Source organism: Chiloscyllium punctatum, chromosome 49 (genome assembly GCF_047496795.1).
Source record: "Chiloscyllium punctatum isolate Juve2018m chromosome 49, sChiPun1.3, whole genome shotgun sequence".
Lineage (NCBI taxonomy): Eukaryota > Metazoa > Chordata > Chondrichthyes > Orectolobiformes > Hemiscylliidae > Chiloscyllium > Chiloscyllium punctatum.
Window position 1 is genome coordinate 40,494,483 of NC_092787.1, and position 13,850 is coordinate 40,508,332.

A 13,850-nucleotide genomic window follows, 5' to 3' on the forward strand; every position below is an offset into this window, starting at 1 on the left:
TATAACCCAACTGTCTCCCTCTCTCTGTCTCTCACAGTCTAGCCTGGACTGTGACTTATTGAAACCAGCCACAAAATGGATGCCCCAATCTATGTCTCATGGTAAGAGTTACTTAATAATGGCAAACCATGAAACAGAATGGTACAATATTGCATTTTATTCCAAACACCTTTTCTCAAAAACAGAAACAGAAAAAAAATTCATGCCTTACCCTTTACATTTTGAGATAGTTAGGTTACCTGCTAAGTGTCCAACTGTTCTCATGTATTTGCAGTCTATTCTTCTTGTCTGACTTTGCATGAGTATTGCAAATATAGTACTTAAATTATAATAGACTCTGAATGGTGCATAGTCATTGGCAGTTCATCTGGGTGATTTTTTTTCCTCGAGTGTGTTATTCAAATGTCGTCATTTGTTACCTGTTATTGGTCCATTTCCATTTCTGGGTTATTGTACACCTGTGCGTCAGATGGTTGGTCTGTGGAATGTGGAGGTGATGAGTTAGTATCATCCTTGTCCGCTCCCAGCAGATGAGGAACAGCTTCTCCAATTGTGTGTATGTCTCTGTGATTGTGATGGCATTACCTGATCATTCTTCTCCATGAATTACAATCAAGGTGGCAACTACTTAATGCAGCTCCCAAGTTGTCACTGGGCTGGTTCTTTTTGACAGCACAGATGACTTGTACCTTGAATGGTTTCTTAATGCTCGGTGTGACAATGGTTTGGCCATTCTGTGAAAGTAAAATTGGATTTGCTGTTGTTTCACCTCGATTTTATCACTCACACCTGTTACTACAACTAACTGCTTTTTGCTCTTGGTAGTTTGGATGGATCATGATATTACCAGGGCAAACCATATGACTGCTCTCTTATTAGACAGAGATGACAGGTGGTGGTTTAACCTAAGGATCACCATGCCTTAGGTGAGGAGAGAGATTGAGAAGCAGAGTCCTTCATGGTGACTTCACCTGGTGCAGGAATTGAACCCAAGCTGTTAGCATCACAGACCAGCCATCCAGCCAACTAAGCTAATCAGGCCTCAGTTAGTCATTGTACTGAACTACTTTCAGTAGGTGTTTTTCCACTTGAGGATTGCATTATTTATGTCTATGCTGGATTGACTCATTTCTTTTTGATTCCTTTGACAACTTTCACTGCCATCTCAGTTTAGCTAGGTATCCTTTACCAGCTCTGATGTGGCCCTGGATTTCATTGATCATATTCGGTCAGTGAAGCACATCACACAGAACATAGAACAGTACAGCATAATAGAGGTCCTTCAGCCCTCAATGTTGTGCCGGACGTCTATCCTACTCTAAGATCAGATTAACCTACGTACCCTTCATTGTACTATCTTCCACTTGCCTATCCAAGTGTCACTTACATGTCCATAAGGTATCCGACTGATACCTGCCACCTTCAGACTTTACTCAATCACTTGGTGATTTATATGATGCACTGTAGCATCTTTCCTCTCAACTCATTTGGAATAATGATTTTATTTCCTTTGTATAATGTGCCATCTTGGGCTGCCAATTCATATGTATATGCTCAGTCTGCTCTTCTTGCAACAGGGGTGTCTTTGATGCTTGTGGGCCCACTTTGAACAGGAAAATCATCTTACAGTTATTGCAAAGATGTGGTTACAAGGAGATGAAAGGTGGGAGTGAAATATTCAGGGGTAAGTGACTTTTCAAAAGGATAGCAGGAAAGAAAGAATGGAGTAGATTTCTTGGTATGGGACGGAATAAGTACAATCACAAGAAATGACCTTGCATCCAAAAATGTAGAATCCATATATTTGGAGGTAAGAAAGAAAAAGGAAAAGAGGACTTAGGAAAGTATGAGCAGGAGTAGGCCATTTGACCTTTTGAGCTTGCACCACCATTCAATATGATCGTGGCTGATCATCCAGTTCAGTCTGCTGTTCTTGTTTCTCCACATATTCATCGATTCCTTTATCCCTAAGAACTACATCTATCTCGTCTGGAAGGACGATGGAACCCAGAGTCCTTTCAAGCTTTGTCACATTGGCTCAGAGCCACTTAATTAATGGGTGTAAAGATGCTGTCTCTCCTTCACCTTCTCCCTCTGTCGCCACTTTCCTCTCACTCACACACTCTCTCTCTCTCTCATTCACTCTATTTCTCTCTCTCTCTCTCTCTGTCTCTCAGTCTCTATCTCCCCCCCCTTCTCTCTCTGTCTCTCTCTCTCTGTCTCGTCCTCTCACTCACTCTCTCTTTCTCTCTCTCTCTCTCTAGCTCCTCTCTCTTTCGATCTCTCTCTACCCCTCTTGCTCTCTCTCTCTGTCTCCCTCTATCTCTCTCTCTCACTCTGTCCCCCCCTCTCCCTCTCTCTCTCACTCTGACCCCCCCTCCCTCTCTCTCGTTCTCTATCTCTGTCTCTCTCTCTCTCACTCTCTCTCTCTCTCTCCCCCCATCCCCTAACAGTAGCTATACAGTAGGGCAGAGAGTAAAGTATGAGTGACTTTCACCTTCATGTAAATTTGGATAGTCAGATTAACAGAAGTAGCCACAGAGAAGAACTCAGAATGTATCCAGGACAGTTTCCAAGAACGATATCTGTGGATCCAACCAGGGATCACACGATTTTGGACCGGTGATGTGTAGTGAGTCAGGTTTAATAAATTATGCCAGAATAAAACAGCTCGTAGGAAACAGTGGTTATATCATGGGAGAATTTAACATTCTATTTGAGAGGAGGAAACTTAGGTAATTATAAAGAAATGAGGGCAGAACTTGCTGGAGTGGACTGTGAAAGGAATTTATCAGCAAAGACGGTTGAGGAAGAATAGCAGACATTTTAAAAGATAGTTCATGACTTACACAAAGATACATCCCAGTGAGAAAGAAGGATATTTGGAAGGGGCTAACCAGGGAAGCTAATTGTCAAATTGCAAGAAAAGTTATCAACATGGCAAAGATTATTAGTTAAGATAGAGGATTAGGAAATTTTAAAGACCAACAAAAGATGACAAAAAATAACTATGAGGGAGAAACTAAACATTGAAGGTAAACTTGCAATTAATATCAAGACAAACAGCAAGAGCTACTTTTGTCTATAAAAAGGAATGAAGTGGCCAAACCTAACATAGGCTCCTTAGAGAACTAGGCTGGGGAAATAATATTGGGGAACCAGGAAATTGCAGAGATGTTGACTAAGACTTTGAATCAGCCTTCATATTAGAATACACTAATAACAAATCAATAAATAGCCAAGGGACAACAGGAGGATGGGAAATAAATGTAATAACAAGCATTAGGACTAGAGTCAAGGGTTGTCGAGTTAAGACATAGATAAGGAGAACTTTCTTCTGTCAGAGAATAGTACATCTGTGGTGGGGATGCTTGTCTTAGAATCCATAGTCATGTGAGAGAGGGTGGATTGATTAGGAAAGACCAGCGTGGATCCCTAAATGGGAATTGTGTTTGACTAACTTGGGGTTATTTGAAGCAGTTACACAGAGGGTTGATGAGGTAAATGCTGTTGATGTGGTATATGTGGACTTTCAAAAGGCATTTGATACAGTGCCACACGACAGACTTGTGAGGACAGTTATAGCTCATGGAACAAAAAAGACAGTAGCAATGTGAATACAAAATTAGCTGTGTGATAGGAAACAAAGCAGTGGACAATGGATATTTTCCAGGCTGGACGAAGGTTTGTAGCAGAGTTCCCCAGGGGTGGGCAGTGGGACGCTTCGTTTTCCTAATGTTCATAAATGATCTAGATCTTGGCCTGCCAGGAACTGTTTCAAAGTTTGTAGATGATATGAAACTTGAAGACACTGCAAACTGTGAAGAGGGTGGTGCAAACCTTCAAAAGGACATTGATAAATTGGTGGATTGGCTGGAGAGGTGGCAGATGACATTCAATCCAAAGAAGTGTGAGATGTTGCATTTTTGGGAGGAATAACATGAAAAAGCAATAAGAACTAGAGTTTACAATTCTAAAGGGGGTGCAGAAGCTGGTGCAGGTGCTGGGTGTACATGCGTACAGATCATTGAAGGTAGCAAGGCAGAAGGAGAAAACATCCTGGACTTTGTTAATAGGGACACAAAGTGGAACAACAAAAATGTTATGTTGAACTTAAACAAGACACTTTGTTAGACCTCAGCTGGAATATTGTGCCCAGTGCTGATGCCATCTTATGGGAAAAATGTAAATACACTGGACAAAGTGCAGAAAAGATCGGCAAGAATAGTTCCAGGGTTGAGAAACTTCACAAATAAGGATAGATTGGAGAGAGTTGGGACTGCTTCCCTTGGAGAGAAGAAAGCTAAATGAGATCTGTTAGCAGTTTTGAAAATTGTAAGAGTTCTGGATAGAATGCATAGGGAGAAGTGTGTAAAAGGATGAAGGTGAACAAGGCATAGATTTCCAAATTTAGCAAAGATGATGTGAAAGAAACACATTTTCACACAAGCAGTGTGATCTAGATGTAGATGTAGGGGTATGGGTGGGTTACGCTTCGGCGGGGCGGTGTGGACTTGTTGGGCCGAAGGGCCTGTTTCCACACTGTAGGTAATCTAATCTAATCTAATCAGTTCATGCCTGGAAAGAACTGTCTGGAAGTATGGTGGAGGCAGAGTCAATTGAGGCATTCAAGAAGGCTTTGGATAAATATTTGTGCAGAAGTAATGTTTAGGGTTATGGGCAAAAAGTAACAGATTGGCAGTAAGTCATGATGTTCATTGGAGAGCCAGCGCACACACTGGGGACCACGGAAGGTTCTTCTACTTGAAGACCCAAATCCAGCAATTGCTCAGTGTCTGCTTGATTCGTCATCATTGTTATAGCTATAGGTACCCAGTATCATCGGCAAGGTGAAAGCTGAATGACACACCTCAATCTCACTCCCTCTGACTCCAACAGGCACCCACAGGATGAGGAAGCAAAGTACTCTGGGTGGTATGGTGGCTCAGTGGTTAGCCCTGCTGCCTCATAGTGCCAGGGACCCAGGTTTGATTCTATCCTCAGGTGACTGTGTGGAGTTTACACCTTCTCCCTGTGACTGCAGGGGTTTCCTCTGGGTGCTCTGGTTTCCTGCAAAGATGTGCAGTTTAAGTGGATTGGCGGTGCTAAATTGCCCATAGTGGCCTGGGGTGTGCAGGCCACGTGGATGAGCCATGGGAAATGCAGAGTTACAAGGAAAGGTTGGGGAGGTGGGTCTGGGTGGGATGCTCATTGGAGGGTTGTTGTGAGCTGAATAGCCTGCCTCCACACTGTAGGGATTCTATGATCCCTGTCTGACAGACAGCCCTGTCTTGGGTTAGAATTGCAGACACTCTGGAGGTATCGTGTCTCTGCTGCTGTCTTTATTGCCAGCAGCTGGGGCCGAGAAAAGTGTGCCTGTACCTGGGCTAGGGCCCTCCAGATGTCAAGACCACCATGGTATCAGACATCAGGAAGTATCAATCATCAGATCATCTGCACATCCAGCAGTACGTGGTACGTGTCAGGTTAGGACTAGTCATAGTGGTAGGTAACAAAGGAAATGACATTGTGAGGGCACATGGATGGCACAGGTATTCATTACCTGCAGCTTGACTGTACTTCTGTAAACATATGTTCACATGTCCTACTGTATTGCTCGCTAACACTGCCAGATGCTGAGATGGTTGTCTGAAGTATAAGAAATGCAGTATCCTCCCCTCATTAGAAGGGGATGCTGTGTCAATATATGTGCCTGAAGCCATTTACATGATCCAGAGAAGTCTGGACTGAACGCGTGGGAAATGCAGGCAAGGATCCAGAGATTGGACAGGGCCAATGACCTTGTCCGGTGAGGTCAAAATGAGGTCACTGACTTGGGGGTAACACACTGCAGAAGCAATATCAATGAGTAATGGAAAAATGTTATGGGGCTCTGTAGGCTGTGAGAGGGGGGAGACTTTTCCCTTTCCTAGGCTCTCTATAGCCAGGTGGAACATTCTCAGAATGAGATGTGAAGGATGACCCACTTTAGGGCAAAAAGAAGGAGTGTTTAAATTTTTGCAGCCCATAGCTATGGAAGGTCATTCACTGATGATGCAGGGTGATTGTAATGGTACAACCAAGGAACCGAACACTGTCCAGGATTGTAAGGATATGAAGACAATAAGGCAAGATGTAGCAGAACTGGGGAGCATATCCCAGCATGCACCTGCCAACACCTGCCTCAGTCTACTTGAGGCAAGGCCAATAAACTACACTTCCTTCTTCAACTTCTCCCTGCAGTGCTCCTATAATTACACAAGTTCTTGCAGAAAGCTACCTTTCTTCATGTCGTTGTCACTTCTGAACTGTTCTCAGTACCAGCCCATAGGAACTTCCATGGATAACCAAAAAGTCCTCAATCAATGATCCGCATCCCAACCAGCAAGCAGTGGCCTTTCGGCCAGTTGGTTTGCAAAAATCATAACGTCAAAACAATCATGTACAAGTAACCTAATCATCTTGGAATTGATAGAATCCCTACAGTTCAGAAAGAGACCATTCAGCACATCAAGTCTGCAGCATTCCAGCCAGACCCCCACCCCACCCAAATCCCCATTGCCCTGCATTTACCATGGCTAACCCACCTAGTCTCTCAAGACTCCATGCAGGACAGATCTTGACTCTTAACTGCTGCGTGGGCCATTAGGGATGGGTAACAAATGGCCAGCAACGCCCTCATCCTGTGAATGAATAAACAAACATGCCAGTGCTTAGATGAGCTCCTTGACATATTACAATTCTGTCTTTAACCTGGCAGAAACCGTCTGGCTTTAGAAAGAACAGTACTGACTGATATCCTGACTGATTTTATGATACATTGAAGTCAATCTCGGCAGTATTTAACCACAGCTGACCTGAACCTACTCCATTCCCAGTTTAGGCTAAAATTGAAATGTGTTCAAGTTTTAGAAATAGCATCTCACTGTCTTCCATATGGTCTAGTTTCTATCATACTATCAATTTCAAGTTCTCTGCAAAATCCCTGTGGCCTGAAATGAAAACATTACAAATAAGTGTAACCATGGCAATAAGTACAGGTATCAAAATTTAGGCCTGCAGAAGTCAGAATGATTTTGCTCACTGATTTAACGCAAGAGTAGCTTTCCTTCTTAAATCTGTAAAACAGAAAACAAAGTACAAAAAGGGTTGCAAAAAGAGACCCCTCAGTTTTTTCAACGAGGTCTCCCAGAAATTTAGGGCCTCTTAACTTACAGCAGACATGGAATTGTTGACTTCAGTCCTTGATAAAACCAATCCAGAACATATCTGAACAGTTCCACATCTTCTGATTTAATCCTTAAATATTAATATGCTTCAATATGTAATGCTGTTTAAACACCTTCCACCTACTTCATCTGGTCCTATATCCTCTCTCTGCCCACGCTATTTCAGACAGATTTATTTTTTAATTACATCGTAGAATTATGAGAGTTGCTGGCTAGGCCAGCACTTACTGCACTTCCCTGGTTGCATAGAGGGCTGGGTGTCTGGAATTATATGTAGGCCAGACCAGGTGAGTTTGGCAGATTTCCTTCCATATAGGACATTGGTGAACTGATTGGATTTTTACAATAGTTAACTGTGGTCATTATTTTTATTCTCGATTTTTAGAGAATTGTAAATTCACCATCGGCCATGTTAGAATTTGAACCCATGTCACCAGAACCATTGGATTAGAATTTTTGACCACTAGTCCAGTGAAATAACCAATACAGCATCATTTTCCCTTATCGTTTTGGGAGTCAACGGTTGTAGACAACAGGCAGACAAGTAGAGGTAAGGCCACAATAGGATCATACATTGTGGAGCAGGGTCAAAGGGCCAAATGACCTACTCCTGCTTATGTTGTTTATGACAAGTGTTAATGAAGTCTTCTCTGAAAGAAAAGGTCGCTCAGCTGTTCACCTTACTGCTTGTGGTAGTAGATTCTGTACTCTGATCACTGTCTGGGTAAAATATTTTCTCACAGAAATTTAATTCTTTTCTTGATTTATTGGTGACTTTATTTAAGAGTCCTCATTCTGGAACACTTGCTCCTCCATTACCTCTAGTTCAATGCAGATAGAATAACATCAGAGGTGGTGTTAAGTCTTAGAATTTATATGAACCTTTTGTTTAATGTCAATGCTCATCAAACTGCCTTATGGAAAGTAGACAAGAAGAAAAATACAAGTTTCGCTTTTGGAAAACTTAGGTTGTGCTTCAAAATTATGGGCTTGAATGGTCAGGAGTGCCAAAAAAAAACTCTGCCAAAATGATTCCAAACTCTACCCACATGGTTCCAAATTCTACTCACATGGTTCCAAAATCTACCCACATGGTTCCAAACTCTACCCACATGGTTCCAAATTCTACCCACATGGTTCCAAACTCTACCCACATGGTTCCAAATTCTACCCACATGGTTCCAAACTCTACCCACATGGTTCCAAACTCTACCCACATGGTTCCAAATTCTACCCACATGGTTCCAAACTCTACCCACATGGTTCCAAACTCTACCCACATGGTTCCAAATTCTACCCACATGGTTCCAAAATCTACCCCTTTGGTTCCAAACTCTACCCACATGGTTCCAAATTCTACTCACATGGTTCCAAATTCTACCCACATGGTTCCAAACTCTACCCACTTGGCTGCATTTGCTGACACCGAGGCACATACTGTATGCTGTAGGCAGACACTAGTGCATGTACTAGTGAATGGATTTATTGAAAATTGTCTCTCTGCACATCTTTGTCACTGGGGTGGCTGACAATATGAAAAGGGCTGGATCCACAAATACTTTCTGTGGATCAACACTTTAACTCCTTCTGCATTTTGACTAATCTCTTACCTTAGGATGTCTAGTTGAAGCCAATTTCAATGGAAGTTTCAATAACATGTATACATCTTTTTGGCTTGAACATACTTTCAGTCTTTAGTTGGAATTTTGAATTTTTAAAAAAACATAGCTTAACTATTTTTATCTTTTAAACATCAGGTGTGTGGGAAGAGATTGGATGTGGGAAGAGAGATCGGGTGTGGGAGGAGAGATCGGGTGTGGGAGGAGAGATCGGGTATGGGGAGAGGGATCGGGTGTGGAGAGAGAGATCGCGTGTGGGGAGAGAGACCGGGTCTGTGGAGAGAGACCGGGTCTGGGGAGAGAGACCGGGTCTGGGGAGAGAGACTGGGTCTGGGGAGAGAGACTGGGGGTATGGCGAAAGAGAGATTGGGTGGGTGGGAAGAGATCACATGTGGGAGGAGAGATTAGGTGTGGGGGGACAGAGAGAGACAGGGTCTGGGGAGAGAGACTGGGTGTGGGGAAAGAGATTGGGGGTGTGGAGAGAGAGATTGAGGGTGTGGAGAGAGAACAGGTATGGGAGGTGAAATAACTCCAGAGAGGCCAGTATCCTGTCACCAAGTCACCCTTTATGTACTCGTGGAAAGTTCTTGACACTGATCCTGTTACCTCAGAGCCAACTCTCAGGGTGAGTGAAACCTCTGACATTCCTGTTTATTTTTTTTTTATTTTTTTTCCTCCAAAGACACCCAGGCTTGAATCCCCTGTTTATTTTTTTTTTCTTTTTTTTTTCCCGGAGCACTCCTGTTTATTTTTTTTTCCCCACACTACCGCCTAAGTGCAGTAGTGCTTAAATTTTCCCCAGCACCCATGGTGTGTGTGTGCAGGTGCGAGACACAGTGAAAGACACAAAGTGCACGAATCTTTATTCAATTTCCACCACCAGGAAGAGACATTCCTGTTTATATCAGTCAGCCAGGGCTCCCTGATTGGATAATATTAACATCCCTAATTGGGGAACTCATTGTCTGTAAGATCCACCTGGCTGACTTCATTCCAATCACTGCAGGGGGGAAGAGATTGGGTGGGAGGGGAGAGATCAGGTCTCAGGGTGAGGAAAGGAGTGTGTATGGGAGGGGAATAGAATCAGCGTGGTCTATTTCATACCCCCAGTCTATTTCACCCTTCACAGACCCAATTACTCCCACTCCAGCCCTGTCTGATCTCTCTCCCCACTCGTGGTCCACTCTCTCCCCCTTCCCCGTGGATTCCCATATCAAGCCTGCAACCTTTATGTGCTCGTGGGCAGTGCAGATCTTTGCACTTGAAACAGTGCTGTTCAGTGTGCATGTACATCGCTGTGTGAACACGTTTGCTGCACAGTCTTTTTTTCAATTCCCTACAGTATGGAAACAGGCTATTCGGCCCAATAATCCATACCAGCCCTCCAAAGAACAACCCACCCAGACCCATTCCCCTATATTTACCCCTGACTAATGCACCTTACATTACAGGCCAATTCACCTAATCTGCACATCTTTGGACTGTGGGAGGAAACCAGAACACCTGGAGGAAACCCACGGAGACACAGGGAGAACGTGCAAACTCCACACAGACAGTTGCCCTAGGTGGGAATTGAACCCAGGTCCCTGAGCCACTGTGCTGCTGCCATGTCACCTAAAGTTCCTGTGTCACCAAACACTGCCAACACGTATTCAACTATTGTTATTTAGTTTTTAAAAAGCCTCACAAAGTCTTGCTGTTAATCAAATCTCCCAATTTCAAGTTGATTACAGGTGAGCATCAAGATGAGAATGAAATGATGTATGATATTATGAAGTGGAGATCAACTCCCCTCTGATAACTGAAACTGAAACTCCCAGAGAGGCTCGCCTTGCCTTATAATCCATTAAAAGAAGTGGGACAACTACCTCTCACCCTCCCAAGCTGTTATAAAGGACTGGTTAATTGACATGAAATCGTTTTACCCACTCTATAATCGACAAGTAACAAATTATTTATCTAACTTCAACAGTGAACAAATTAACAGAAACACAAACAAACTGAGCAATTCCCTTCTAGTTACTAACTATTCCCTAATAAAACGAAATCCTAATGTTATGCTGTTTTAAAAAATACTTATGTAACAAAATAATAAAATTTAGTCTCTCAAAATTACAGCAGGATACACCTTCTGGAATACTCTTTGACCTTTCCATTGATGCTTTCAGGAATGCCTCCTCCTTTTGAATTGTTGGGTCAGTTCTTCCGTCAGGAATGTTCTCTCTCTCTCTGTGAATTCTGCTGTTGGGAATATTAACTAAGAGCGCTGCGGTACCTTTATTAATTAGATGGTGCTTTCTCTGACATCTGAAAGTTGTTATCTCTTCAGACGGCAGTCTGCTCTCTCCGATTTTCCAAATGCCCTCATCTTTTATACCCTTGATGACCTATCTTTACAATCGGGTTGGTTCTAGGTAGTTAAAACCATCAGATTCTAATTTAATTGGTTCCAGGTATCTGAGTGCATGATTCAAATTGATTGGATAAATTTAAAAAGACTTGCTGTCTTGGTAAAAATGCTGCTTGCCTGTTTGATACAAAATGTTTCAATTCGGCTGCTCTCTGTGCACCTGCACTTTAAACTCCTGTTAAGACATCCATTTTAATTCTAAGCAGTGAAGAAAATACCATCTTTTAAAGGGACTATGCAATGCTTTCCCCCATTTTACAATTTTACACACATCGACTTCGAAACAATGATGTCCAATTCACAGAAAATTACCTCCGCAAACTAAGTGCTGAGTTTATACAAGAGAAACATATTATTTATAGTTAGTTGCATTGCCGTATACATGGGTTTCCTTTCATACAGTGCAACACAAAACAAAAACGTCACATTATCAAAGTCATGCTTGTTCTTTCTCAAATGTTAATCAACCTCATTTTATTGCCCGTTTGATTCTCATCTTCAAGAAGCATGCACTACTACAGTTACTATAGCAACCAGCAAAGGAAGAGTCCAACATTAGGTGAAATGTTCACAGAATTACATTAACAGAATATGGAATGGCACGATTCAATTGAGGAAACTCTTTCAAAACGAGGCAGGAAACAGCTTCTTGTGTCACATCCTGTGAAGCAGAGACAGCTTTATTCAGCCTTTTCTGAATATGTGAATTGAACACATTTCCTAAATATACTGCTTAATCTGTTGCTTTAGCACAGAAATAAATCAATTTGTGAGCAGAACATTGAAGCCCATTGAAAGATCTAATAAAAAAATCAGGATCCATGTAGACTGGAAAGATTTGGGATTTGTTCCTGGCCTGTATTGAGCTGACTAACCACAATCTATACTAAAACAAAGAACTGGAAATCTGAAACAAAAACAGAAAGTGCTGGAGAAACTTAGCAGGTGTGGCAACATCTTTGGAGAGAGAAACAGAGCTAACATTTCAAGTCCAGTGACACTTCATCAGAACTGAAAGCAACTGAAAATAGTGGTATTTACACTGAAGACAGGGTTGGGGAGGCGGGGGGTAAGGAGTGAGTCACATTGTTGGGAACTGTGGGTAAAATCTGATGAAGGGCTTTTGCCCGAAACATCGATTTTCCTGCACCTCGGATGCTGCCTGACCTGCTGTGCTTTACCAGCACCAGCCTAATCTCGACTCTGGTTTCCAGCATCTGCAGTCCTTGTTTTTACCTAGTTGATTTTAACCCTACTGCCTGCCCTTGAAGAAGTTTTCCTCCTCTCTCTACAAGAATCTCAGTGAGTCTCTCTCTCACTGCAACCCCCAGGTCATCTCCTCTGCCGTGAAGCTCTTCAACCATGTCGTGAAACAAACTCGCTACCACAGCCAGATTTGTTTCCTCAGTGCCTGCCTCCGTAACCAACTCATCCCACACGGACTCCGGACCACCTTTAAACCAGCAGAGTTCAGAACTGAACAGGACAAAGAGTACAGACTACAGATTCAAAAACACCAGCAACGGTTCTCCTTCAAGATCCTTCACTAGCTCTTTTCCTGATGAAGGGCTTTTGCCCGAAACGTTGAATTTCCTGCTACTCGGATGCTGCCTGACCTGCTGTGCTTTTCCAGCACCGCTCTAATCTAGTTGGGAACTGTTCCCAGAGAGAGCAAGACACTCAATGGAAGCAGATAAGGGGATTGCTGATAGTAAGTTGGAAAACAAGTAAATGTTGAATGAGTGTAAACGAAAAGTTGAACAGTTGAAAATGAGATCGCCGCGCTGGCAGCACCCACACAAAATAGAAGTGTAGGAGCAGGTAATGAATATGAAGGAGGGTGTTCACATCCTGAAACTGATAAACTCACTTCTGAGTCCTGAGGGCTGTAAGGGACTGAGGCAGAAGATGAGGTGTTGTTCCTGCAAGTTGCGCTGAGCTTCACACAATCACTATAGCAGGCCTGAAACAGAGATGTTGGTCTGGGAATATGGTGGTGTGTTGAAGTCAGCTGGACCCTCAGGGTCATTTTTTTACAGATACAGTTGAGGTGTTCAACAAAACAGTCACCCAGTCTGCGTTTTGTCTCCCCAATGTAAAGCAGACAAGATTGTGAGCAGCAAATACAGAATTGAGCTAGATTGAATTAAATGCAATAAATCGCTGCTACACCTGGAAGATGGGTTTGGAGTTTCGGATGATTGTTATAAAGTGAAAGGTGAAGCACCCAACCCGCCAAGAAATAAAACTGAACCACCCAAAGAGGAGCACCATACCCTATAATCTATAAAAAGGGTGTAAAAGGTGATGTAAACTGCTCTTCAGCAACTTCTAGTGGTTAAATAAAATACATCCTTGATACTCACTTAAAAATCAACACATTTATCTCACTCTAACAGTGAACAAATTAATTAAACTATTAACAAACTGAATAAATTCCTTCTAACTACTAACTATTCCCAAAGAAAACAAGATTCTAATTCTGTGCCAATAAATACGAGTCCCACTCATGTAGACAAAAAATAATTTAGTCTCTCAAAATTACAACCAGGTAATTACAAAATTACAATCGTCATACAGCATGGAAACAGA